Genomic DNA, 27996 nt, shown 5'->3' with positions numbered 1-27996 from the left:
ACCTCTAGAACCTTTTTATCTTGTGTGGTGGCTAATTCTGTGTCATCTTCTTTGGACTGCAGGGTCCCCTGATTACACGTGACTTCTGGATATGTCTGTGAGAGTGTTTCTGGATGACATTAACATTTGGATTGGAAAACTTGGTAGAGTAGATTGCCCTCCCAGTGTGGGTGGGCATCACCTAATCGCGTGAGGGCCTGAATAGAACAACAAAAAAAAAACAGAGAAAGGAGGATTTGTCCCATTCTTGCCTGCCTGCTTGAGCTGGGACATTGGTCTTCTGTCACCTTTGGACTGTGTTTACCCCATTGACCTTCCTGGGTCTGCAGCTTACAGATGGCAGATTATGGGGTTTTTCAGTTTGTATGATCAAATGAGCCAGTTCCTCCTAATAAATGTCTCTCTCTCTCTCCTCTCTTCTCCCTCCCCCGCTTCTCTCTGGAGAGCCTTGATGAATCCATCTTACAAAATTGATACACATTAAAAAACTGCCCTTTGCCCCCTTCCACCTAGCCTCTGGTAGCTACCATTCTACTCCCCATTTCTATGGATTTGACTACTTTGGATACCTCATATAAGTTGAATCAATTAGGTGTTTGTCTTTTTGGACTGGCTTATTTCACTAAACATGATGTCCTCAAGGTTCATCCACACTGTAACATGTGAAAGAATTTTCTTCCTTTCTAAAGCTGAATAATAGTCCATTGTATGTAAAGACCATATTTTGTTTATCCATCCATCTGTTGATGGACATCTGAGTTGTTCCCACCTCTTGGCCATTGTGCCTTGGTGTCACTTTTACCTACTGTTGTGACTGATGTGTGGGTTTCTAGTTGTGTTGCCCAGGGCTCATTTTAACCAGATTTCTCTGGTGTGGCCAGTGGAAGGGAATGTTCAAGAGATACCGCAGTCTCCTAAGGATGGTCTTGCTAATGGAGTTTTCAAGAGAATCATTTATTTCGGGGGAAAAAAAGCAAACGAAAAACCAGAGAACCCACATGTGTTCAACCTATAGCCAATCCAAAATGTATCAAGTAAAAGATGAATATCTTTCCTTCAGTGTAATGATTCAGCTTAATTCTACTCTGTAGGCATAACTGCGGCTGAAATGTAAGCACATTTAAAAATTCATTTTCTTACCAATAAAAGGTAATACAAGCTCAGTATAAATTTTTTTTTTCAGTATAAAATTTTTTAAGAAAAGCAATAATGGCTACCATTTAATGAGGTCATATTTTGTGCAGGGCCTTCGACCAGAGACTCTAACGATATTCTTTTTTTTTTTTTTTAAGATTTTATTTATTTATTCATGAGAGACACACAGAGAGAGACAGGAGACACAGGCAGAGAGAGAAGCAGGCTCCATGCAGGGAGCACGATGTGGGACTCGATTCTAGGACCCCAGGATCACACCCTGGGCCTAAGGCAGACCCTCAACCGCTGAGCCACCAGGTGTCCCACGACATTCTTTTTCATCTGCACAACTCCATGAAGTAGGCATTTGTAATATTTCAGGCGAGTTGCAGAGTGGTGGGAAGGCACATCCCCAGCACTGCCATTGTGCACACACCTCAACGCAGGACCCAATTTGTTCACCCTGAATGTGAGAGTGATCAAAGGCTCAGAAGCAGCTCCAGCCCACCCTGACAAAGCTTGCCCTTTGTCCTGAAGTTCCTACAGGCCGTGCAGTTGCCACTGAAGATCTCTGCACTAGCAAAGGCCTGTCAGAGTTGGAAAAACAGCTAGATCTTGCCCCACTGCTGCCCTTTTACACTGCGGCTTACAACATCATCCTAGAAAAACCTAAACTAACAACCTTTGTATTTCTAGTAAAGACAATGTTTACAAACACTGGGTTTTCTCCGGTTCTTGAGCCAAATGGGTGGCGTAACCAGGGCCACGGAGCAAGGCTTCTCCTTTTCTCTGGAAAGCCTATTTCCCTCCATCTAAGCCCAGAAGCTGGTTTCATCCCCTTCACCTTGATGGCCGGGATACAGATTTTGAGCTGATGTCAAATTCATTTTCGTGTGTGTGTATGTGTGTGTGTGTGTGTGTGTGTGTGTGTGTGTGTGTTTGCAGGTGAAGCAACTGAGCCTCAGAGACGTTTAATATTTTGCCTAAAGTCAGACATCTAGCACGAAAAAGTTAGAGATCAAAATTGAAGTGGTGGTAAGTTAAGGTACATGAAATGCAGATGTGTTTTGGACTTTGCAAAGTCCCTTCTCGTTTTTGAGTTTCATTTTTCACATCTGAGCTGGGTATAATAGTAAGTACAAGGATAGTTGCAGGAATTAGAAGTAATATATGTAAAGCACCAAGCACAATGCCTAGCTCTTGGTAGGTGGTTCATAACTGCTGGTGATTATAACTGTGCTGCCTGACTCCCAAATCTTTGAGCTTTTCTTGGAACAACAATACCTCTCTCACAGAAATGTAAAAATATAGGGGGAGGAAAAAAAGACAAAGAGAAAAAAAGTTTTTCTGGTTGCACCCTGCTACTCCCAGCGCCAGGACGAAAAGCATTGGCTTTTGGTGATTTTCCTCATTCTGCCATTTCTTTCTAGGAAGCATCCCCCGTAGTTTCCTAGATTGTTGTTTATTATTTCCTTTTCACTTTTCATCACATGCTGGTGCCAACTTTAGTGTCTACTTCTTACCATTGAGGGTTTTGGGAGAAGGAGCAGCCCTGGCGACAAGAAGCCTCTGTGGCCAACAGCCCTTTGAGAAGTGTGGGCCTCTCCAGAGTGGCAAGTGAGAGTTCACTAGAGCGATCTTCATTCCTTCATGCTTTGAACTGGTTCTTTTTCAGAGCTGGAGCTGCTCCCTGGCATACTAGCGTCTTGACCTTCACCATGACTTTGTACTCTTGTGTTTGATGGCAGATACTTCCTCCTCTGAGATAGCTCCCCATCCCTCTATCTGCCCCCGACCCCACTCCGGTCAGCAATGCCCCTGCTCCTCCAGCCAGGACCCTGACCTGACACTGACCCCCAGCTAAGCTCTTTCAGCACAGCTTTTTGCTACCACTTTGGGATCTCTCACCCCACCCACCCTTCAACTTAGCTCTTCTCTAGCTCAAATTTTCCAGGGGTCTCCAGGCTCTTTTTCTTCTCCTTGGTCTCTGAGAAGAATTCTCTCACATCTCCAAAGTTTCTCTCACCTCTTCTCACCTCCTTTAACACAGATCTATTCAGGGCCCCTGGGGGCTCAGCGGTTGAGCTTCTGCCTTCATCTCAGGGCATGATCCCAGGGTCCTGGGATCAAGTCCTGCATCAGAGTCTCTGCAGGAAGCCTGCTTCTACCTCTGCCTGTGTCTCTGCCTCCATCTCCGTGTCTCTCATGAATAAATAAATAAAATCTTTAAAAAAGAAAGATCTGTTCACTGCTTAGCTCTTGAATACAGGTTCAGAGCATGTATCTTGACTATTTTTTCCCAATTATAAAGTATATTTGCTTCTAAAAACAGAGGGCAACAACAATAATAGTAAAGATAACAAACCATTCCTTTAACCTTCCTTCTTCTTCAAGTCATTTCTCCTATCACCAAAATTACTAAATGATTAGGCAATCTCCTCCACTCCTTCCTTTTATCCTGACTTTTGCCTTGACACTGTAATGGAATTCCTTTCTTGAGAGGCACTAAGGACCACATTCTTGCTAAATCTGCTGGCTTTTCTCTTTGTTCCTCACCTTTAATCAATTCAACAGATACTATTAAGGCCCTTGGCCTGCTAGGTATTGAGGCCACTCCTAGAGCCAGATCCAGCCCTTGGGCCCCAGTAATGCAGTTTCGTGGTAGGTGGTCTTGTGGATCAGCTCTTCTTCCCTTCCCTTTCTGACACCATGACTCTAGATTTTCCTCTTTCCTTTCTTATCCAATGGAAATTGGATCCTTTTCTGTGTTCTTTACTGGTATCCTGGACTGACATTCCTGCCCTGTCCCTGAAATGGAAGCATTCACGAGGTTAACTTTTTGGCTCCTTCCTCTCCATTCCCTTTTGGCATTTGCCTTCAAGAGTCACCTCAATTTCACTGCCCCTGACTCTCCTCCTGCCAATTTGCTATCTCATTGAAATCTTTATAGCTTGCTAGATAGTCCAACTCAGATGCTCTGCATGTAACTCCTACTTGAAATGTCCAACACTGAGCTCATCCTTCCCTCACCTCTTAGGCATTTCCCCCCAGCATGTGGACCTCCTCTGAGAACTTCCTCCACTCCAGGTTGGGCTTGAAGGACACCATCCTGCACTCTGGGTCATAGCTGGTTGGAATGATAGTGGGTGTCCTGCTGCTCTGGATGAACTGGGACATGCTGCAAAGGCAGAGATGAAGCTGCCATCTTCAATTGTGTGTGTGTGTGTGTGTGTGTGTAGAAGAAAGGAAATCTGGTTTGTGAAAAGAGGCACAAGTGGAGTGAAGAGAGGCAGCAAAGAGATACCCTGCAGACTCTAGATGACTCAGCATCGCCAAGGAACAACATGGCCCTAGAAGTATTGCCCATTCCCAATTCCGGACCCTTGTAAGGTTCAGCTATACTATCTGCCCTTACATTTTGAGATATAATCCTATATTTTTAGAATAAATTCTCCCTTTTCTACTTGAGTCAGCATAAGTGAGCTTCAAATGAAAGAGGCTTGACTGTAACACCCTCCAGCCCAGACCTTCATTGGATTAAGATTTCCCTTACTGGTTGGAACTATCTTCCCTCAGTATTCAGGCTGAAAACCCTCATGTTATCTTTGGCACTTGCCTTACCTCATCCCAACTCCCATCATCTACCATTACCTGACTCCTTCTTTCCACTCCTCCCATCACACCTAGGTTATTACCTCTTAATCAGACAACTAGGAGTGCCATCACTTCTTATTTGTCTCCTGCTCTGTGGATTAACTAGACGCCATACTTTCTATCAGTATGCCCCTGTACTTTCTCATCACCATGCCTTATTGGGGCTGCCGGGAGACCACCCTCCCTTCTTTTTTTACTCATCCATCATACTCCAAACTAAACATCTTCTTCACTGATGGGCTTCTTCCCCAACCAGTTAACACTGTGTCTGCCTCCAAGTACCCATTACCCTTCCTACACCTTTCTCTAGGCACTTCTCACATTCTGCTTCTTCTGAGATTTATGGGTGTCTCTCTGTATCATTTCTCCCATTACACCACTAGCTCCTTGAAGGTCGAGATTTGATCCTGTTTATTTGTTCTTTCTTAATACTTTGCCTCTCATCAATCAAAGAAAACTTGGTACTAGCTTCCTATAATCCACAGAAGCCAAAATGACTTTTCAAAAACATGATCGAGATCATGCTGCTCCTCTTCTTGAATCCTCCAGTGACTTTTTCTACACTTGGTGTTGCCAGCCTTGTCCATCCATCTAGGATCCTTGGACACACTAGGCTTGTTTCTGCTTTAGGGCTGTTGACTCCTAGTTCTCTCTGCCCGGAATGATTCTCCATCAGCTCTCTGCCTGGAATGATTCTCCATCAGCTCTCTGCAGGACTGACTTTTACTATTACTCAGACCTCAGCTTTCATGTCACCTCTCAAGAGAGGTCTTGGGACATCTCCATCAATTCTGAAGTAAGTTACCACTCATTTCACATCCTATGTATATTTTCTACATGGCTCTTCTGTTTGCTTTTCTTAAAACAGCTTTATTGAGCTATACCTTATATACCATAAGAGGCATTTGTTTAAAGTACATCATTTAATTGATTTTAGTATATTTACAGAACTATATAACCATCATGATAGTCTATTTTAGGACATTTTTGGCACCCCAAAAAGAAACTTTCTATCCATTGGCAGTGCAGTAGCACCCCTCTCCCGACCACTTTACTGTTTGGCTTCTGGAAACTGCTAATCTGCTTTCTGTCTCTGTAGATGGGCCTGTTCTGGATCCTTCTTAGACATAGAATCATATAATATGTGGTCTTTGTGACTGGCTTCTTTTACATTTTGTATTGTTTCTGAGGCTCATCCATGTTGTTTCATGAATCAATACTTCATTCTTTTTTTGGTGCCCAATTCTCCTTCATTGTGTGGATATACTATGTTTTACTTACTATCTCATTAGTTGGTTGGACATTGGGTTGTTTCTGGTTTGTGCTTATTTTTCCTTCCCTCTCTGTGAAAGAAGAGAAGGACCTGCGTCTGTGTCATTCTCCATGATAAATCCACAAGCACATTCGTGGTGTAGTGACCGCATCCTCATGCAATGCCTCTGGGACACGAGTAAATGCACGGAATTGCTGGTACAGTGGAGCACACTTGCATTCCTAGGGTCTTGGACAGTGTCTAGCACAGAGGAGGTCTGCAAACCGCATTCTCTGAGCAGGTGGGTTGTTAGGTTGCAGAAGACAGTGGGCAGCAGCAGCTCTGCTGTCCATCTGTCTGCTTTCCCACCTCCTTCTGGTAATATACAGTTCTCCTACCCTTCACCCACTCTCGCCAGGCCTGAGCTGCAAGTGCCCATGTTCCTTGCCATAAAGAGAAAGCAGGTGCCAGGCAGAAGAGGAGGCCACTGTGTAAGGGGAAGCAGGAACAGGCAGACACTTGGGTTGTCAAGGAGAGTGCCAGACCTCTGGTTCCCTGAGGCCTTAGATCCCACAGCTCTTCCTTTGACTCTGAGCTTCAGCAGGATCTTCCCAGGTAAACGAGTCAATAAACCCCTTTGTTGCTTTGGCGAGCTTGGCTTGGCTTCCTGTGACTTGCCATAGAGTCTGATGAATACACTGAGGATCCTACTCACCTAACTGGTCTGGTCACAGCAACAAATAAGAATTGTCTAGGGTTTCTCAGATGAGAAAATATTTTCATGGTCATTATTTTATTCTACCTTCTTAACAGAGGGGGAAGAAAAATCACAAACCTAATTTTAAACATGTGGAAACCGAAGATCAGAGACATCAAGTGACATATCTCAGGTCACCCAGCTGAAAAGCTGCACAGCCAGGCCTCTGGCCCCCGGTTATGCGCTGTTTGCCTACTGGCCCCAACACTCACAGCTGGCTTTGGGAGGAAAGGGTGACATGTGCTCCTGGACGGTTTGGTGGTAAGTCTGGGACCTCCCGTAAAGCCTCAGGTGTTTGCTAAGTAAACAAGTGGACAGATTGAAACAGGAAGACTTCCACAGCTGCCCAGGAGCTGAGCACAGGGGTCTCCGGTTATCTGCAAACTAGACGCAGAGATGAAGGGTAAGTGTTGGAGTAAGTCACAAAGTGAAAACCAGACACTTAGCAGTGGCCAGATGAAGAGGATGATACACAGCTTTGCCCCCCCTTCTTCTACCCCTTTCCTATTTCCTCCCAGTTCTCTGCCCCCTTTCTTTATAGATGAGACCAAATGGAAGACGACGAAGATCCTTTCCCTGTGAGCTGACTGACACCCCAGGCAGGCTTCCTAGAGCCACACAGCAACATCAGAACACACAGAAGATCAAGAAGACAGATTCTGACATTTGAGTTGTCCCCAACTCCTCCTCACTCCTCCTGCCACACGTACTCTCTCGGGCCTGTAATATTCTCTTCAGTGACTACTGTACTACAGCCACACTAATTTATTCAGTGTACTCCAACTGTCCATGTTTTCCCTCCCACATCCCTCTTTCTCTGCCTAGCAAACTCTTATTCATCCTTCAAAGCCCAACTTGAATGTTACGTCTTTTAAAACTGTCCTCCAGGGATTCTCTGGACTCTGAGCTTCCATGGTACTGGATAAACATCCCTCTGTAACACTTTTCACACTGTGCCATCTCCGGAGCTTTTGCTGCATTTGTGTTCTCACCAGATGATAGTTCCTGGAAAGCCTGTCTGTCCAAGGAAGCTTTGTCTCCCAGCCCTGGCCCAGCATCTGCACAATAGTAAGCGCTCAACAAGCGCTTGCTGAAATTTTGCAAACGAAGGCTGACCTCTCCTAGAACGAAGGCCTGAGACTCCAAGAGTGGCTGAGCACATTCAAGAAAAATTTATCGAAACTTTCTCTCATGTGATGACTGATGACTTGAAGGAATCATTCGTAATACGATCAGGCTAATAAAAGAGGCCCTTTTGGTAGAAGTGCTTAGAGAACCTCTAGTTATGAGTTCTTTTTGATAAATAGTGCAGAAAAAAGCCCTTTCCTATTTCTGTTCCGGTTGCTCCCTTGCAGTGCAGATGATGAAGAGCATTATTTTGATCTTTATTTCGTGGCAAATAGTGTAGAGGGAGATGGCCCCGAGTTCGCCTGTATTAGCTTAAGAGGGCTGCTACAGCAGGGGACCACAGGCTGAGAGGCTTAAACAAAACAAATTTATAGTCTCACAGTTCTAGAGGCTACAAGTTCAAGATCAAGGTGTGGGCAGGGTCATTTCTTCTGAGGGCTGTGAGGGCATCTGTTCTCTGCCTCTCCCCCGGCTTCTGGTGTTCCTTGGCCTATAGGATCATCACCCCAATCTCTGCTTTCATGTTCACATGGTGTTTTCCCTATGTGTGTGTCGGCCTTCAATTTCCTCCTTTTTGTGAGGACCCCAGTCATGTAAGATGCAGGCCTATCCTACTGACCTCATTTTCACTTGATTGCCTCTGTCAAGGCTCTTTCTTCAAATAAGACCACTTTCTGAGGTACAGGGGATTAATACTTCAGCATATGAATTTTGGAGGAATGTAATTCAACACATAACAGTGACTCTGAATTGACAGCTGAAATGAGTTCAGAACTTAGAATCCTGAAGCCAGGTAGACAGGAATAACAGAAGTAGAGATTTTCAGGGAAGTTCACTTTTCTTCCCTGAGTCCATCTCTCAGTGCCAATAAAGGCTTCATTGTACTACTGGAGAGATTCAGAGGGAGAGATGCTAAGAACATTCCAGAAACCACAGGTGAATATTCACCTAACCTGCCTTGTTTCGGCTACTACCAGGGAAAATGCACCTGCAAGTGGTGGAGACAGACAGAAATAAAGTGAAAGAGAGACAGAATGACAGAAAATACATGTACTTCTAAGTAGAGGCAGATTTTCCATGATGCTAATAAAACTCAAGCTTCATGGCTTGTTAAAAAGGATCCTGTACTTAATTTCATCTTCTTTTTTTGAAAGATGAACTCTCCCTCCAATGATATGAAATCTAGGCTCCTCAAAACCTAGATCTACTCTGCCTCTAACAAAAATACCTGGACTGTCTTTGGGGTTCAGAATGGGATGTAAGAAGTTCCCCTTCTCCTTCATATAGTTTGGAAGACAAAACTCACATGGAGTTGCCTCCCCAAAGTCCTGCCTAAGTAAAATGCATTGGCCACCGGACCCCCCAGAAAGCCAGTCATTCCTCCTGCCCCATTCACATGGAATGGACTTCATTCCTCTTCCCAGAGTGACTGGCAGCTTTAAAATCTTAGCAGAGCTTACTGGTCCCTAGAAACTTCTAGTCCTGAAACAGGGAGAGCCTAGGACAGATGCCCATTTGAGTGAGGGGGGCCAAGGGAAGTTCCAGAGAAACCACTCTACCAGCCATCTGAGGGATGGGCTGACCTGGGCTTGGTGGTAAGAGAGCAGGTGACCAGTTCATTTGACACCTCCCCCCCCCCCCCCCCCCACAACCTCCTGCAGCAGGGGAGTGGAACTGCTAAGGGAGAGCACACTTAGCAATTTTCATTTCTTTGGGCTTTGCCCTGCTCTCCCTTAGTTTCTGGGTTTTTCCTTTCCATAATATTATTGCAGAGCTGGATGCTGGTGACACTGCTCTTGGCCAGGGCTGGCTCTTTATTTGCAGGTAATTAACTTGGCAGAGATGGTGGTATTTAATAGCTAAGGTTGACTGATCAAAATGTCAATGATCTCATTTCTCAAAAATGCTTTATGTGTGTTGTTTTTTTTTCTCCTAGGCCCACAGTGTCTATTTGAATTTCCCCTCTCTCTAAGACGAGATTTATTTGTACCATTCAGGCAGTAACTGGTATCTTCTATAATCTAATCTCTCTCACAAGTGCAATCCCAAGATTTGAAGAAACTGGGATTATGGGACGATCGGGATTAGTATATTTACTGGTCTGCCACTTGGGGATTGGTCAGAACTTCCGTGTGGCAAAGCCAACATTATCTCATTCTTAAGAGGGCCATGTGACAGGCTTGAAAAGGCCAGTCGTAACTTCAGATTTCTAAATAATCAAATCAAGTAGACATTCAATGATTGCTTAGTGATTGGATGTTATAATGGCTAGAAAAACCTCACTTCAAATCAACCAGATATTTATGAAGTCCAATCAACTCTATAGGCATGGCCTAAGAAATAATTACCCCTGTTTTGCTGATGAAAGCTTTGAAGTATAAAAAGCAAGTGGCTTGCTCAACTTTATATTGACTTAGGCATATAAGCCACAGAACTTAAATAAAATCCTTGGTTGTGTATTTTTGATCTCAGGCTAAGAATGGGGACATGTTATAAAGAGGAACAGTAAAGGAGCTAGGGATGTTTAAAGAATGTGACCATGGCATGGCCTAGACTCACAGACACCAGAACTTCAAGGTTGTTCAGAATCCGTAGCAGTTCCAAAGACTCCGTGAAACTGTTACTTACATAGTAGCTGAAGTTCTAGATTCTTTAGTTCTCTGCCGTTGATCTGATTCACTACTCATCCAGTGTCTTTTTTAGGTAAGCCCGCCCACTTCTCTTTGAGCCCCTAATAGAAACTCACCTTCCCTGACCTCTTTCTTCCCCCACAGTTAAATTCCTTGCTTGTTTTATTTTAACTTTTTAAAAAAAGATTTATTTATTTATTTGAGAGAGAGAGAAAGAGAGCACGAGCAAGGGGAGAGGGAGAGGGAGAGGGAGAAGCAGACTCCCCACTGAGCAGGGAGCCCAATTCCCGGGCTCGATCCTGGGACCCTTGGGATCATGACCTGTCAAAGGCAGATGCTTAACCCACTGAGCCACCCAGGTACCCCTAAATTCTCCATTTGAATAGAGCTTTGTTACCAGTCATAGACAAGGCTCTGGAATACTTGGGTTCCTGGTTCAATCAGATATGGCTTTGGTATGAGTACGGTCATGTGTAACAGAAAATGACCAGCCCACTTAAGTAATAGTTAGAGGTCAGAGGTGGCGAGTCCCCTAGAAGGGGATGGCAGGGAGCAGGGATGCTGTGATTGACTGTCAGCTCTAAATAGCACACTGACATAACCCAAACCATTTCCCTATTTCCTTATTTCGTCTATGCCGCACATAGCAAAGGAACTGATTTAATATCTCCTCTGGCTTCTTTAAGGGAAGGGCAACTGAAGATGGTTGGTGGTTGTGTCAGTTTGTGGGATTTATCTACAAAGCCATGGGAGAGCTCAGACTCCAAAGGAGGAAAGAAAGAAGAAAGTGAAGGAAAAAATAGTTATCAATTAGAGGGCTGATACTTATTTTGGCAGTGACATTATATAGTTAATGACTAGCTATAGGTCCCCAGGACACCTGATTATTCACCATGAGGCCTCCAGCAAGATGGTTCATGGCTCGGAGCCTGGCTGGCTTCTATAAAGCAGGAGATGATAATAGCATATGCCACCTCCCTGCCTCTCCTGAGGTGTCTGAGGACAAGTTAACATTTGCACTGAGCTTTGAAACTCTGGGATGAAAGGTGTGAACAGACTACAAAGAGGCATTGTACTGGTGATTTACATTTGGTCCTCAGACATTTCAGGCCCTTGTCTGAGGCTGGGTCTGGCAGCGAAGGGGAGGGAGGAGGAGGCAGGGGCAGGGGAAGGGACCGAGGCGCTAAATGTCACACCCCTGGAACAAGGATCTGTGGGCTGCCACCTTGGGGGAAATCCAACAGAAGAGAAGGTGCCTCCACCAGGGAATTTACTCTAATACACTGAAGGGTGTGGGAGCTGTGGTTTGTCTGGTTTCGGTAAAAAAAGTTCTCAAAGCAGAAAGACTGGACCTAGTACAGCATCTCCCTGGAGTCCTGGTAGAGATGGCAGCCCCAGTCGTGCCATGCAACTCTTAACTTCTGCTAATCCTGCTCCTACTTGCAGTGACTGTCCCTAGGCAGAGGCTGGGTGACATAGGCTCCAGTCAGCCGGTTTCATAAGGCCTCGGCCCTGAAACAATCACCGAGTGCCTCCTGCACCACCTCCTTCCCTCGGTCCCTTTGATATTTAATTTCCTCTTTGAGGCTGTCCTCAATGGCCATTTCTGTTTATTCCACCTACCATGAAATGGTACTCTGTGTGATAGGCTGTTAGGAGGTGGTGGCCCAGTGTGTGGTTTGCTCTTGGCTCTGGAACCTGCCTGGGCACGTCCCTAGGAGCTGGCTATTCCCAGGCCCGCAAATAACCCTGCTTTCTTCATTTCACCCTAACCTGGCTCTGAATGGGGACCCCATGACCTTTGTTTACTCAACTTCCTCACACCCATCCATCAAACCTTGATCACTTAGAATGCTTGGTGAATTCACTGGTTATGAGGGACATTAAGAGTTAAGAAGGGATAGGTTTTCATCTAGATGTCCCCTTCCCTTACACCTGCTATGCTAAAGAAGTGTGTTCTCCACCTCTGAGACTGAATTTTCTTACTTGTTAAAATGAGATAATGACATCTATCCTACCTATTCACAGGAGCATTTTGAGAATCAGGTGGTTTAAAGTATACGAAAGCATGTGATAAATTAAAGAGGAGGGAAATTAGCTCACTATATTGGAGTTTTACAATGCTTCTACTTAAGCCACTGAGCAGCAGCCAGGTCCAAATGCTCTGAACTCTTTGCATATGGAGAGGCGTGTGGGAAGGGCATTGGGCTCTGTTGACATCAAGGACTCTTAAGCTCATGAGCCTGACTTTGGTGTGGATTACATTTGATTCCCCAGTGACAGTTCTGGGGTCTTCCACCAGGGTATGTAGTAGGGGGGCAAGTGATTGAGGCTGTCTTCTAAGGTCAATGGGAAACCATTGGAAGGATTAAAATGGAAGAGTACCCTGATGAATTTTAATATTAAAGCCATTCTCGGGCTGTTATGTGGAAAATGGAATGTAGGTATTTGTAGTGCAGCTGTTATTGTTCAGCTGACAAGCCTCTGAGTCCCCATTTTATTTGGGGAATTCCACCACTAACTGGTCTTGAGGTGGGAGACTTCCCCCACCCCCCACCCCTCTAGATGTTGAACATGCCAGATACTCCCTCTGCCAGTTCTGAACGCTAAGGAATGGGCATGGGTGCTCCACCAGGGACTCCAAATCTAGTTCTAGGCAAAGACCTGGGACAAGACAGATTTATTCCAGCAGTGGCAGAGATGGCCAGCCCAGGGGCCAGTGGAATCCCTAGTGCCAAAGGGGGCCCATGCTGGAGAAGGTGGAGATCCCGCAGGGAGAGCATAACATTCTGACCAAGCCCATCCTGTACCAGGATGTTACTGCAGTGCTTTCTCAGCCTCTCTGGGCTCCTGCTGGTTTCTCAGGTGCATTCTACTGCCTTCTCATGGATTCTGTGAACTTCCCAAGAGATTGCCAACAATCCACTTCCTGCTTAACTAGAGTAAGTATGTGTTGTTTTCGTGCAATCCAGAGCAGCGACATGTTTAGAGGGAAGGGGAGAATAAAGAGGCTTATCCAGTCAACCAGCGAGAAATGACAGTGGCATGAACTGAGCGTGGTGGTGCAGGTGGGAAAAAGTGAGTGCAATGGATTTTGGGTGCTGTTGAAGGAAGAGTCATCAGAATTTCCTAGTAGTTTGTGCCTAGGGAGGAGCAAAGCAGAATTAAGGAAAGCTTGATGTTTGCCTTGGAAATGTTTAAGCATGTTTGTATAAGCCCAGAAAAAGTCTGGAAGGAAAGGCACTAAACCTTTATCAGGGCTTGTGTTTGGGAGGTCCCTGGACCTATAGTAGGAACAGAGGCTTTACCTCGTATTTTACACATAAAAACATGATTTATTTTATACTTACTTCATATTTTACATTAACAAATGATAGCACTTGGGTGCTTTTTTTTATTTGTTCCATAGTTTGTAAGTAAGACATAAAAAATATTTTTGAGAGAAATCTTAGGAAAATTTAGGCAGTGTTAAAGGCAAAATTAGATTAATGAAGAATGTTTAGGTCTCTCAAAAAGCTGAGGGGAAAAATAAAACTTTCTTGGCTAACTAAAAGAAATGCTACTATTTGAAAGGGAAAGCAAGAGATGAGGACCAGAGGAAGATTTTCGTAGGAAGTCATCATTTTATCCCAGAGCAGAAGGTTTCACAACCAAGGGGCAGAGTACCATGTTTCCTTAAATAGCATTAATTATGTATTTAGGAAGTGAAGCTGTGCTGAATCCAAAGCTATCTAGATTTGAGACCAGATAGTTAGCAGTTAGTAGGAGTTTACCTACATCAGAGATGAGACATTCCTGAGACAGTTTGTCAGAAAGCTGTCTAATCTTATCTACCCTCCCACTCCCCCAAGTCAGGGCTTGGGAAGGGGCGGTGAGGGATTGAGGGCTGGGCTGTGGCCAGCAAGGTGGGAGCACCACTTACCAAAAGTCAGAAAAGCCAGGCCAGGTTGTTTGTCACTCAAGGCTGAGTTGAAATCACATATCAGTCTGTAGGCCAATTTGTTCATTTCAAATCCCGAAGAGTGAACCCAAAGCAGAGCCCAATCCAAATGGGGAACTGGCCAAATAGCTAAGGTAGGCACAAGTGGTAAGGCGGGAGAGCCACTGCTTTGAGGCCCCTGGCGCAAGCCTGGAGTTATGGCATTCAATCATGGGTAGAAGTGTGTCTTGGATGGTGAAGAGTTCCTGAGAGGAATTGATGTGCTTTCAAGGTCCCAGGGAGTCGCCTGAAACTCAGAGGCCTGTATCTGAGGGAAACGGGGACGTAAATCAGATTTTATTTTAGATTCATCATTTATTTTAGATTCATTGATCTGTCTATCCACTCATCTGTTTAGCAGTTTCAGATTATAAATAAACTCTAACATATTATTAATTCAAATGAACTTTGGGGGAAATATATGCAAAGAAAAGCATTTTTATGAATTTCAAATTGGGTATAGGGACTGAAAATGAGGTTAAGCAAATATTATCAACTATAGTTTCTTTGAGGATCAACTTTGAAGAAAAAGATATTAATTTTGTAAGTAGTATAGAAATGTTTACATATAAATGGGTACTGCTGTGGTTCTTCAAATATGTGTCTCTTCACTTAGGTTACACAAAATTGGACTGGAATTTTGTTTATCATTCTCATTACTTGGCAAACCTTTTCTTCACAGATATCCTAAAGCTAACCTTCATCCCAATGTCTATTAGCATATATAGAAAAGATTTCCTTTTCACGAGACTTGTTTGTTAAGTCGATCCTTTTAATAAAAAAGGTATCGCATCTGCAAGAAAAATATATTTATACCAGTGTACATAAAAACTCATAATTTAAGTTGTCTGAAGTTTTGAGTTATTTCAATTTGCTTCCACCAGGATGGGTACATAAGAGTTAACAAGTTCTAGAAGTCTCGAGAATAAAACTATAAAGTTGAAAACATGACAATACAGTCACTAGGCCTGACTCCAGAAGTTTCATTTGTGTTAGGGAGGGCAGCGGTGATGGGAATCCTGTTCAGAAGAGCATCTAAGTTTCAGAGTTTCCCCGAAATAAAGATACCATTATTCAGTTGGAGGCTTATCCCCAGGGACTCAAGTTCACCCCCAATGATTAATTACAATCCCATTCGTCTGGTGGTAACGCCTCTCCAAGGAGTCCGACTCCTCTCAGCCCCAGCTCTGAAGACATTCTTCATATTCAAGCACAGGACTGTGATTATCGACCACAAAAATAATAGTGGCTCAGGAGGCCTGCCAGAGGCAGCTCTCTACTCCTTGCTTGGCATCATTTCTCTGACCGTTTTATCTCTCACACACTTCCCCATGTGCTGTTTCTCTGTAGGCTGTAAACACACACACACACACACACACACACACACACACACACACACACACACACGCAGATTCACCTAAACCCGAGAGCTTAGCAGAAAACAAGTCCCTGCTTGCTTGCTAGGAGTTAGGAAGGCCAGCCCAGGGAAGAGGGCAGGAGAGAAGCCTCCGGTGGCTGCTCGCCACACTTTCTGTTTCCTCCCCTGCCAGATGGTTTCCAACCCCCTTTTAGTTCCAGAACAGCCTAAAGCCCAGAGCGGGCAGCCTGCCTACCCGGAGTGACATCTGTGTTTCTAGGAAGGCCCTCTTCAGCTCCCAGACACACCCAACCCTTCTAGCTCAGGTCTAAAAACCTGGGCTGGGGAGCAGTGCCTTTAGCAGAGGTGATAAGCCTCTGGAAAAAGCAAATCCATCCCCCATCCTTGGGTGGGGGAGAAGGGGAGGGAGACACTGCAACTCACCTAGCCTTGGTGCTTGGGAGGGGAGTGAGTGTCTGAACCTGGGAAAGTACCGGCTCCCTTGGATTCTATGGAAGGAGGAAGTTCTGCTCAGTACAGGGTCACTAGGAATTCCTGTGGTGACTGCTGAAATGAATTGAGGTCCTCAGGAGATGGCCGATGTGGGAGACATCCGAGCCCGGTCTCCTCCCAAGCCTCCCATGGTGGCTCTGATCTGTCTTCCTGGCATAGGATTCTTTCTAGAGCGTCTTCTCACAGAATAGTGGGCAGACACTGCCTGTCATCCCTGTATTCTCAGGCTCAGTAGGCCTAATGGACTGTTTGCAGAATGAATGAAGGAAGGAATGAAGGAATGACTGGCGTGTTGGATGAGACCTCCCCATAGCGAGCACCACTTTCTACAAGTTCCCAGTGTGCTTCTCGAGGCTGGCCACCTGGAGCAGTGACCAGGGGCTTCTGAATGTGCTTTGGCACAATAGGCCCCGGGGCTCCTCACATCCCTCCGGGGGCTGTGCCAGGGCAGCTGCTTTCCCACCCTGCTCACTCCCGGTTGAGGCTCTGCTTTTTTTTTTTCCAAACCTTTCCACCTGGCCCAGAGCCAGGGAGGCTTCGAAGTCACACTCAGAATTTCCATGACAGTAAAGAGACCGAATGCAACCCTTCGCAGCCCCTGAAAGAACTCTCCTCCAGTCCCGCCGTGTCTGGCAGCATTTTGTTCGCCCCATTTTGATACAGGCCTGTGGAAGGTCAATGACTCCTTTAAAAAGAAGGGAAACATGGACAAGTGCCCAGTTCTAACCTGCTGACAGTGCAGTTCTGTGCGGCAGCCCACAGTTCCCTGCTGAAGCCTTCACAGTGATTTCTCACAAAGGTCTGCAATCTATTATGCTACAGTTGACTGCTGCATTCAAATGTAAAAACAGATCCTTGGATCAACACCCTCTAAAAAACCAAGAAAAATGTGGTAGTGTTCTTTCCTGGCTCTAGCCGAGAGCTCTCCGGGGGAGGAATCCTGGAGAGCCCAGAGCAGCAGCCGCAGCCGGGTACCTGTGTGGCTATCCCGGTAACCCCATCGGTTCCGAATCCCAGCGAGACATGGGGGTTCCAGGTATTGGGCAGGGGGCAGAGATGCCCAAGGGACCTGTAGTCACCAGATTCTTTTCACAGATTCAGATTGTGGGGGAGATGGGGCTGGGTTTTTCATGTCATCCAGCTCCCCGCTTTCACTCTGGACTAAACCATTCTGGAAGATGGCACTTTAAAACCTCTGTGCAAAACATCCTCCCCCGCCCCCCGCCCCTGGGCTAAAATACAGCTGCTTTCTTAAAATAAAACAACAAGCTGGCTGCCCAGAGGTCCTGGCCAAGCCCAAACAAAAACAAAATTTCCTTCTTAAGACATCGCTTGCCATCGGTGCATAAAATCCACACTGGAGAAAATGTGAAGTAGGATCAGTGGGGATACCTGAAGGTTTGGATGAAAAGACACCCTTGTCTTCCTGCCTGCCAGCTTGTCATCCTTCTCCCTTCTCCCCCACCCACCCCACCCATACCCTCCAGCAGCTGGGGGCAGCCAGGAGTGCGAAGTGTCAGAAATAGTTGGAGCACCAGTTTTCGTCTGTTTTGCCGGGCTCTCCCCACTGCTGGTTGCACTGGCTTCAGCGGAGCGGGCTCATCCCGCCCCCAGAAGGCAAACAGATCGCTTGTTCACACTCTGTCTGCTTCGTTTGTTCACCTATTGCCAATTACCTTGCTGAGATCATTGTTTTTCTCTTCTGTATTTTTAGCTCAGAAGGAACCTCCTCGCGAGATGACTATCTCAGACCCCGTCTTTGCTTCCCAGACTGTGGCGAGCCTTGTTTTGGCAGAGTGAGTGGAAGTGACTTTCCCTGTGCAAAGAGGAGCTTTACTGTGCCCGCTCTGGCCTGCGCACGTGGAGACCTTGCTTTGGGGGTGGGAACGACGTGTCTATGTGGATAAGCACACGTAGCATATACACCCATGCACACCCATGCACAGCCATGCACACCCTTCTCCTTGGTTTCGTTCGGATCTCAGTGGAGTCCACGTTCAGTATCGAATCCTGTTCTTGGTCTGAAATTTGGATTCCTTCGCTGACTTGTCCATGGACGGTGGTCACGTGTCGGTGCCTGGTGCGGTACCTGGCACGTGGCAGGCATGCAGTGTGCACGGAATGGATGAAGAGACCAATGGCGCGTGGGTTCCAGATTGCTATTCAGGCTGGGAGAAAATCAGATAGGGGAAGAAATGCCACTGACATGCTGCTTTCTGCTCCGCCGGCTGACATTGACTTTGGGGAGCTCAGGGCACCGGCAGCTTCTGTCTCCCGTGGGCTGTGCCTCCTCCAGGGCTGCATCAGGCTGCGTCCTTCTGGCCATTCAGGTTAAACTCAACGGTCTCCTCTGAGACTGCCTTCCTGACTACCATGTCCAAAGAAGCCGTCCTTGCATCATTCCATCACTTTCCCCCACCTTCCCCTGCTCAGTTGTTTTTATAGTGTGCTCCCCCATCTGAAATGTTTTTCCCTTTCGGTTTGCCTGTTTATTGTCTGCATTTCCTTCTTAAAAATAAGCTATGGTCTCCATAGCAATTAGATGGGTGTCCAGCACAGGGAGGTTATCCAATAAATGGCTAAGTGAATGAATCCTCCTTTGCATGGTCATAGAACCCTGCAGGGAGCAATTAATGGGAGGTGGGTCAGAAATGAATAGCTCAGCTTCTCTCCTCAATCCCTCCTTTCCCTTCATCTGCTTCCCTGGCTGGGCCCCGAGTGCCTCACACCATCCATCCTCAAGTGTCCGGTTTTCCTGTCTGAGCACCTGGCACACATCACCGATGCCCTTGCTTCCTGGTGCCCACGGCTCATTCCTGATGATGTGGGCTTCGAGCTGTGTGGCTCTGACACGTGGACGCCATGGCCCCCACCAGTGCTGCTACCAGCAGTCTCTTCCGCGCCCGGTCCTGCCGGCCGCCTTGAAGCTGTCTGCCCTTGCCACCCTGCACAGCGGGCATCCGTGGAGATGGAGCCCTCACACACCCACGGGGGCCGCAGCCTCTGGGTTGAATAGTTTACAGCGAACCACCCCCTGCCCATCTGCCTCTGATGCTGCTCTCTGGCTCATGCCTCCTCTTCCTGCCATCTGTCTCCTTGTCCTGTTTTCCCACTGCAGGTCCTACAAAGGCCTTCAGCTTTGACCTTTCACTTCTCTCCTGGATCACAGTTAGGACTGTCTCCCTCTGGCCACCGTGTGGTGACCTGGCCCAGGCTAAATGGCCAGAGCCTTCCAGTCTGGACCCAGTGTAGGAGTTTGCTTGGGCTGCCATAACAAGATACCACCCACTGGGCGGCTTCAACAACAGCAAGGTATTTCTCACAGTGCTGGAGGCTGGAAAGTCCAAGATCATGGTGCTACCCAGGCAGGTTTTGTTTTGAGCCTTCTTCTCCTGGCTTGTAGGGGGCTGCTGTCTCACTGTGTTTTCACACAATGGGAGAAGAAAGGGACAAAGACAGAGACAGAGAGAATGTGTGTGTGTTGTGTGTGTGTGATAGAAACGGAGACAGAGACTGAGCTCTCTGATGTCTCTTCACACTAATCCTAGCAGATCAGGGCCCCACCCTTTCAACGTCATTTGACCTTAATTACTTCCTCTCTCCAAACACAGAGCTACTGGTGGTTTGGGCTGCAAGAGAAGAATTTGGAGGGGACACATACATTCAGTCCCTGATAGTCAATAAGCTGATTTTAGGAGTGAAGGTACTAAGGTTTAGAGGCATTAAATTATACAAGTAGTAAATGGCAGACTGGGGATTTAAACTCAGGCCTGTCTGGCTCCAGAGCTAGCCTAATCATTATCCTAACCATACTGTCTTTCTATGCTATGCCTTTACTTCTGTGTCTTCTTTGCTTGGTAGCTCCTCTACTTGCTCTGCAGTCAGTCCTGAATTCAAATCTCCACTATGGAACTCTGGCTGTATAATCTTGGGTGGATAATTCCCCCCTAGTCCAGGAGGTAGCATGGTAAATTGAAGGGTGAATTTGGCCTTTCCCTCTGCCCAGGCCTGGTCTCCCCTACAAGGCTCCCAGTAATGACAATTGCCACTATTCCTTTTACTCTAAAAATGTGAGGACTTCTTGCTGTATGTCAGACACCATGATAATATATGTAAAGTTATATATTATTTCTACTTAGCTTTGACAACCTTGTAAGGTAGATGTTGATAACAGAGTTACATAGAAGTGAAACAAACTGGTGAAGGTCATCAGCTAGAAAGTGGCCTCATTAGAGATAAATGCACATCTGCCTAATTCTAAAGTCTGCTCTCTTTCCCCAACATACTTTAAGTTTTGGGGTGAGCTGATAGAATTGTGTCCCACCATTCTTCTCTACAACTGACTTCCCAGCTAGCACACAGTCAGTACAATAGCAAAGGCAACCTGAAATGTATTTAAGGATTTAAGGGAAAATTAAATTTTATTCTTCCTAAGAAATAGGAAGACCCCCAGTGGTCTAGCTTTGAGTGGTAAGACCCTGGCATAGGCAAGACTTGTTTTATCATGTCATTATGCATGAGGTCAGATGCCAGAAGAGGTCGAAGAAGAAGATTGTGTTTTATCCTTTCTTGTGGTGTGGCTTTCTGTGTAATCACTCAGGTTAAGCCCACTGTTCGTCTGATGCTGGTGCCATGTCATCACCATTCTTTCTGATTGCTCTTCATGAGTTTTACGTTGTGGGATGAGAAGGTGAAATTTTTTTTTTAATATTTATTTATTTACTTAGAGAGTGCACATGAACAGGAGGCGCAGAGGGAGAGAGAGAGAATCTCAAGCAGACTCCCCATTGAGTGCAGAGTTCTCTGTGGGGCTCGATCTCACAACCCTGAGATCATGACCAGAGCCAAAATCAAGAGTCAGACATTTAACCGTCTGAGTCACCCAGGTGCCCCAAGGTGAAATTCTATTCCCGGTGAACCACACCAAATCCTGCAGATCTCTATTGGATCATCTCAGAGTACAGGGAACTAATGGCCACTGCCAGCCTCCTGGGAACACTGAGAGTCATCTTAAATGATGTGTGGGCAGGAGAGGCAATTTGTGGCACCGCATGTCCTTCTCTTGCTCTTTCGGCATTTCTCTCTGCAAGGACCTTGATGTGCTACATGCACAGCAGAGGGCTGGACTTGGGTGCTCGCATAAGCTTCTGGAATCCCTGCTTCACCAAAAAGAGGCTGAATGTTCCTAAGTATTTTTCCAAAGAGAACGACAGCAAGGAAGAACTGTGTGATGTTGACCATGCCCCAATTCTCATTTGTTTTGCATTATTTTTCATTTATGAATTGAGAGCTTCATGCCTCTCATTGCAAATGGTCTTTTGACTTTGGGAAATGTTATTTTTCATATTCTGAGGGTGAAAGGAGACTTTTCAGCCAGAGGAGGGGCATCCCTTCCTATTAGAATTGTCTAGAAAGCATCTTCAAATTAGTGTGTATCTTCCCCTTTCTTTTAGAGGGAGCACTTACTCAGCTGAGAATCACTGCATCCACAACAAACCAATATTGCATGTAGGAATGTTTGGGACAGCCACTAGATGCACTGAGGTGGGAAGAAAATTGAAATATAGCAGAAGGGAGAGAAAACTGAAAATGAAGTAATCAGAGAGGGAGACAAACTATGAGAGATTCTTAACTTTAGGGAACAAGCTGAGGGTTACTGGAGGGGAGGCGGGTGAGGGTGATCGGCATTAAGGAGGGCACGTAATGTGATGAGCACTGGGTGTTTTATGCTACCGATGAATTATTGAGTTCTAAGTTTGAAACTAATGCTTATCTCGGCTAATTGAATTTAAATTTTAAAAATTGAAATATGTCCATCTAAGTTTTGATTCCTTGGGGATAACATGGCCCCTAAGGCTGCCATTCAGTTGTTATTAAATAAATACTTGTTATAGGGCGCCTGGGTGGCTCACTCGGTTAAGTGTCTGCCTTCAGCTCCGGTCATGATCTCGGGGTCTTGGGATTGAACCCTACATGGGGCTCCCTGCTCAACAGGGAGTCTGCTTCTCTCTCTCTCCCTCTGCCTCTGCCCCCCACTTATGCTCTCTCTCTTTCTCTCTCTCTCTCCCAGATAAATAAAATCTTCAATAAATAAAGAAATGAATATTTGTTAAATATGTGGAGACCAAGAAATGTTTTCTTCTGGGTAAGTCTCCTACATCTCATTGCATACTCCAGTAAGTCCCCATGGACTGAGTTTTGGTACTATGGTTGGCAGGTGGACATAAAAGCCAATAAATGTTATTCAAGACAGACTTGACAAGACTCCAATCCAAGGAGCCTTCCTCTGGGGCTTGGGTGACAAAGTATAGCCCAATGCTGGTCATGGAGCTCAGTGTGACACCTGGCACAGTGGTGGCTGTGGGAGCCTCCAGACACGACACCTTGGCATGATCCGGGATGCTCAAGATGGGCAGGAGTAGGGGTAAGCTTCCCTGAGTCTTTGTGGATAGTCACATGGACAAGAGGGAACATCGGCAAGAGAGGAGGAGTACTGTGGGCATGGAGACTGGCAGGCTGGTTGCGGGCATATGAGGTATCTTAGTGGAGAAGTTCCGAAATCAGGAGGGCAAGTGGAGTGGGTTGTCACTGTCATGCAGGTGAATGTTATCAAAGCAGAAGATACTTTGGTTATATAAATATGTCACACCGAGTGACATTTAATGGCTAGGGTTCCAATCCAGAAATGTTTGAGATAAGTGTCTTATGCTTTGAACCCTACCAACCCTTGTACCAACAGGGGCCAGCATTGCTAATGACCTCACTTGACACTTTGACGTCTGAGTAGTTAGCCAAGGCACTGAGCTACTTCTGCCATGAGGCTTCCAGATTATTTCTTCCAGCCAGCTTTATCAAAAGGCTCATCTTGGTTCCCCCTCTTAGACATTTCCTTTCAAGAATCACCGGCCCTTGTAAGATGTCTTCTGTGCTCAGTGGCTTCACTTTGCCTTTGCTTTGCTTTGCTTTTCCTTTGTTCAGCCTTCCCACCCAAGCCACATTTCCATCCCAGGGTTGGGCATATTTCAACCTGTTGAGACAGGAAGGAGGGGAGGGAGAAGGAGCTTTGCCACCAGCTCACATTCTGACAAAAAAGGCAAGTCATAACCTCTCTAGGCTTCTTTCCATGTTCTAATCTGTACCTTGAGGATCTGAATGCTGAGGTACTGCGCGGAGGTTTCATGAGGAAATGCCATTAAAATGCCAGTAAAACCATTTTGAGATGTGGGGTGCTGTGCCCAGACCCCACACTCCAGGTCACCTCTCTGTCATGCAGATCACATCCTCCAGTTGGGTGGTTGGGTACGCAGAGCTGGAGCGCCCAGAGGAGGGGGAAGGAGGTTCCACCACAGATGGCAGCAGGCAGCAGGTTTAGAAAGGATGCAGATTTCATGAAGGTCACTGTGACGTTCTGACTGGCAAGACAAATGTTAAGGATCAAGCATCTAAATCAAGCACCACGTGTAGAGTTCCAAAGGAGAAAGAATGTGGGCTTTCCATTCAGCAAGAACGAGGTTTAAGCTGCGGTTCAAACGCTAGCTTTGGGCAGGTGAACTTGTCTGAGTCTCAGTCTCCTCGCTGGTGAAGCAGGGAGAGGCAGACTCCATCCCAAAGTGCTATCACGTCTAAAACAATAGGTACATAGTTGCAAATCAATTGCTTTTTGTTCTGTGGGCCTTGTCCCTTGTTCTCTTTGTGGTTTATTCTGAATTTGTTTGAAATAGTCAAAGAATGAAACATCACATAAAGAAATTGAACCTTGACAATATGCAGACCACTGTGTTTGAGTGAGTGGAGAAGCAATGGGGGAAAAACATCGTGCCTGACCTTAAGCAACCTCGGTGCTAGCGTTCTGGGATACCACCGGAGAACCTGGAAGCATGCTCTACTGCTTACACCATCGCCATCCACATAGGGAGGGAGGTCTACTCTTCTGAAGCAAAGGTTATGAGAAATTAGAAACCCAGAATGATGGAGTTGGAAGTGGCATGGCAGTTTTAAAGATGGAAGAAAATTGAATCCCAGGTGAAGGGACCTGTCCAGAATCACCCACCTGAAAGTTGTAGGGCCTGAAAACAAGTTTCTTGACCTTCAATTTATCCCAAGGCTCATATTTGACATGGAGGTTGCACATGTGGCTATGGAATTATGGCATTTCTGCTGTCTTGGATCTTACAATCTCAACACAAAATTATCATTTGTTAAAGTAATAGCCGGGCTGGTGGCATAAGGACATTTGTGTTCCTAAAAGTTTACATTATCCAATCCCCAATTGAAATGTACCAAATTTCCCTTTGTGGCCTAGGTTAGTAGCACTGGATCAGCGACATAGCTGTGCTGAGTTGGAACATCTATAATTTAAGACGTGTGGAGAGGGCCTATGTGTGCCTCCAGATCCAATCCCCAGCCTACTCCATTTGGCCTTGGGAAACGGACCTGTGTGGTCTTTATCGGCCTTTGTCTTCTGGCCTGGTGTGGTCACTGGTATGTTTTGGCAGGTGATTAGATAGAAGGAGGAGGATAAGGTTGGGGTATGTGTTCTTCTGGCTTCTTCTCTGTTGGGTCACCCAGAGCTGGCCTTGCCCTCTGCAAGCTCCTTTGAGGTGGCTTTCCCCATCCAGCTGCCTTCCCTGGGTCTTCACCTTCCAGGCCCCTTCCCTGGGTTCTGGGACCAGCTCCCTCCCCTATGCCTGCAGACTGTAGAGTGATATTGGTTCCCGACTAAAGTGAGCCTTGGGATGCTGCTATTCCTCTGTGGTTTCCTTAAATTCTGTCTAGAGTTTTATGAATAGTCCTTTATTAAAGTCTCAAATTACCCAGTTTGAATGTGTCTTTTTTTTTTTTTTTTTCCTCCAGTCACTACTCTGGCTGATATAGGGTGTCTTCAATTTCATGGAAAATAACCACAATATGTTTAAGTTGAGCTCAAGAGAGAGAGTTGAAAAAGTAAGAAGTTTATCTTGGAAAAGAGGAAGCGAATAAGCTGACAAGTAAAATAAGAACTATAAGTGTTTAACAGAGGAGAAAACATCTTTTCCTCTGAGAAATTATTTATTTATTCATTTATCACTAATTAAATATTTTCACTGAATTTTGTGTGTATTCTGGGGTCTGCAGAAATATGGAGAAATAAAGCATGTGTGCAGGAAAAAGAAGAGAGGTGGAATGGAGAAAGTCTAGGTAGCTCTGAGTCCTGGAAGCAGAACCTTCTATAAACTTGACTGACTCCTGCCCTTGAGTGCTTAGAGAAATTTCCCTTTTATTTACTTATGTTAGTTTGAGTTCCTTGAGTTATTTTAAAGCAAAGAATCTTGATTAAAACATTGGTGAAAGGGAACAGTAGACTTAAGGTTGGAAACAGTATGTTGGGTCAGATATAAATGAATGGTTAAAAGGAATCATACCTGGAAGTAAGACAATACTGGATTGAAATAGCACCCAAAAAGATTGAGGTTCTTATGGAAACACCTGTTCATCACAAAGGCTTTTACTCCTTGGAGTGGGCTATCAACAAGTGCAATGGAAGTCTTCCATGTGAGATACCAAGAATGGGGCCCAGCGAGTGCAATGCTGGTAGCACAACAGTCATGTCCAGAGCAGGGTCGGGGGCATGAAGGAACAAGGAGGGCTGATTAAAATCTAAGACCACTTGAGGCTACACTCTGGATTTATAATATAGGGTGGGAAAAGGAACAGAGATTCTAAGATCAGATAGGCATGGATTTGAGAGCTTGTTTTAGTTTTACTTTCCCCAAATTTAAAAAAGGGTTGAAAACATGGTTCTTGTGGCTATTAAGTAGCTTAACATAGTGAGAGCAATTATCACAAGATTGAGCATGTAACTAGATGTTCAAAAAATGCTAGCTCTTACTCTTTTTTAAAAACAATGTTTGAAAGCCATAATAAAGTATATGCTTTTAAAAAAAAGAATCTCTTTTATGAACCCCAAGCTCAGGGGCTTCTTTCTTCCTTCTTCTTTCCTTCTTTGTTGACATCTAATAAATATTTGTTTTATTTAGAAGTTACATACAACCTTAATGTACTATATTACAATGGATCTTTTGAAAATACATTTCATGCCCGTGTCCTTAGGTTGTGAAAACCTATTTCATTTTGTAATAACATTTTTTATGTAAGTGAGACCAATAATTTAGCTATGTGAATCTTTACTCTTATGCCAAATGCCTGTAAAGATTCAGCATTTGAGCTTCCTTGCATTTTGTTATTAAGAGAAAGGGCTTGTGTGACCTGGGCTGTTTCTTCCCACATATAGGAGATTCCTCACCATATGGAATTCCTTATTCTCTTCTTTCTCCTCTGAACCGCAGAAACAAATTCATTGTATTGAATGTTGATCTGAACAGTCCTGGAAGGAGTAAGGTTCTTGGTGGAGTAGTAACTGTGTGCAGAGTTTAATGGTGTTAGGCAATCACAACCTCAGAGGCCCTAGTGTGCTGGGAAAAAAGGGGATTAAATAAAATAAATAAAATATCAAATAAAAAGAAAAGGCCAAAGTGGGGAAATATTTTAGGAATGATTGGCCAAGAGGAGACTATGCCAAGCCTCATGTGAGTTTATAATAGAATGGAAGTAAACCGTATGTAGCCTTTTCAAATTTTTTCTTAGGTTATTAGAATTTAGAGCTGAGAAAATAGAGCCCAGAGAGGTTAAGTGATTTGCCCAAGGTTATCTAGCTGTTTAATGCAGGGCCCCGAGCTAGAAACCAAGTCTTCTATATCCCAGTTCAGATTACTCTGCTCTGCACCCAAGGATATTTGGGAATTTGGAGATATTGTAAAGAAAAATGCTATATCCACGGAGAATGAGGCAGAGCCAGCTTTTCCCTCTCTCGTGTTAGTGCAAGCTACTAGTTTTCCCTGTGTAGATTTCGAGATTATGATGGTTTCAGTGTCTCACCTTGTGTTTCCTCCTGGACTCTATTGTTGATGGCATTTTTTTCAGCAAAGCATGCCATAAAATCTCTTCTGACAGTTCTGTTCCTGGTCAGAATGCCTGAAAGCTGCACTGCTTACAAAGTCCTGGTGTGGCCAAGAGCACTGATGTGACCATCTTGAAAATATTATATCTACTGCATGTAAGCAGAGCCAATGCCTCAGCAACTCTTCATTCATTCTGGAGGCATATCTGCATGGCCAACAGTTCACCCTAACACTGTAACAGATTCCCAACACCCTCAGTTCTCTGTTATCTGGGGTTGGCTGATTAGCTCCTATAGCTCCTTCTCAAGTCTTTATTCTTCCCATAGGACCAGAGAACTGAGAAAGAAAGAAGGAATTTGTATTCTAGGAGGAAAGGTGTGCTGTCATGATCTCCTTATTTCACAGAATTCTCCAATTTCATAGAACTAAGCCTCTATCCTGGGCCATATATTAAAGGGGCTAAACATTTAGATAAGACATGGATTCTGTTCTATACAGATTACAATAAAATAGGCAGAACGAGAAATATTATGTAACAAGGCAAAATGCCATGGGGAGTGTGGTGCGACAAAGAATGTAGAAATCCAAATGATTCTGTGAAGACTAGCATTGAGATGGCCTTTGAAGGACAGACAGGGTATTACAGGTTCAGTGA

The 27996-nt window shown here is 45.2% G+C and overlaps 1 protein-coding gene across 29 annotated transcripts in view; it reads left to right on the top strand.

The window, feature by feature from the left end:
• The window catches only part of LOC112641982 (serine/arginine repetitive matrix protein 1-like), a 64107-nt gene that overhangs the window by 28317 nt on the left and 7794 nt on the right, over positions 1 to 27996 (top strand). For 2 of the 29 annotated variants that reach the window (XR_007404537.1, XR_007404536.1), the window contains exons 3-5: positions 22475 to 22549; positions 24707 to 24885; positions 25258 to 25347. The exons of 5 other annotated variants lie outside the window; for them this stretch is intronic. The gene's annotated coding sequence lies outside the window, so the exon portion shown is untranslated. Of the gene's footprint in view, positions 1 to 7315; positions 8532 to 10451; positions 10629 to 13368; positions 13498 to 17327; positions 17441 to 18118; positions 18201 to 19522; positions 19717 to 22474; positions 22550 to 24706; positions 24886 to 25257; positions 25348 to 27996 lie in introns of those variants that run through there. 22 more of the 29 variants (XR_004807791.2, XR_004807794.2, XR_003124928.3 and 19 more) reach the window with 22 other exon arrangements.

Source organism: Canis lupus, chromosome 21, assembly GCF_003254725.2.
Source record: "Canis lupus dingo isolate Sandy chromosome 21, ASM325472v2, whole genome shotgun sequence".
In the NCBI taxonomy this organism is placed as follows: Eukaryota; Metazoa; Chordata; class Mammalia; order Carnivora; family Canidae; genus Canis; species Canis lupus.
The sequence above is the reverse complement of the archived record's forward strand: the minus strand, read 5'-3'. Positions and strand labels throughout refer to the sequence as shown.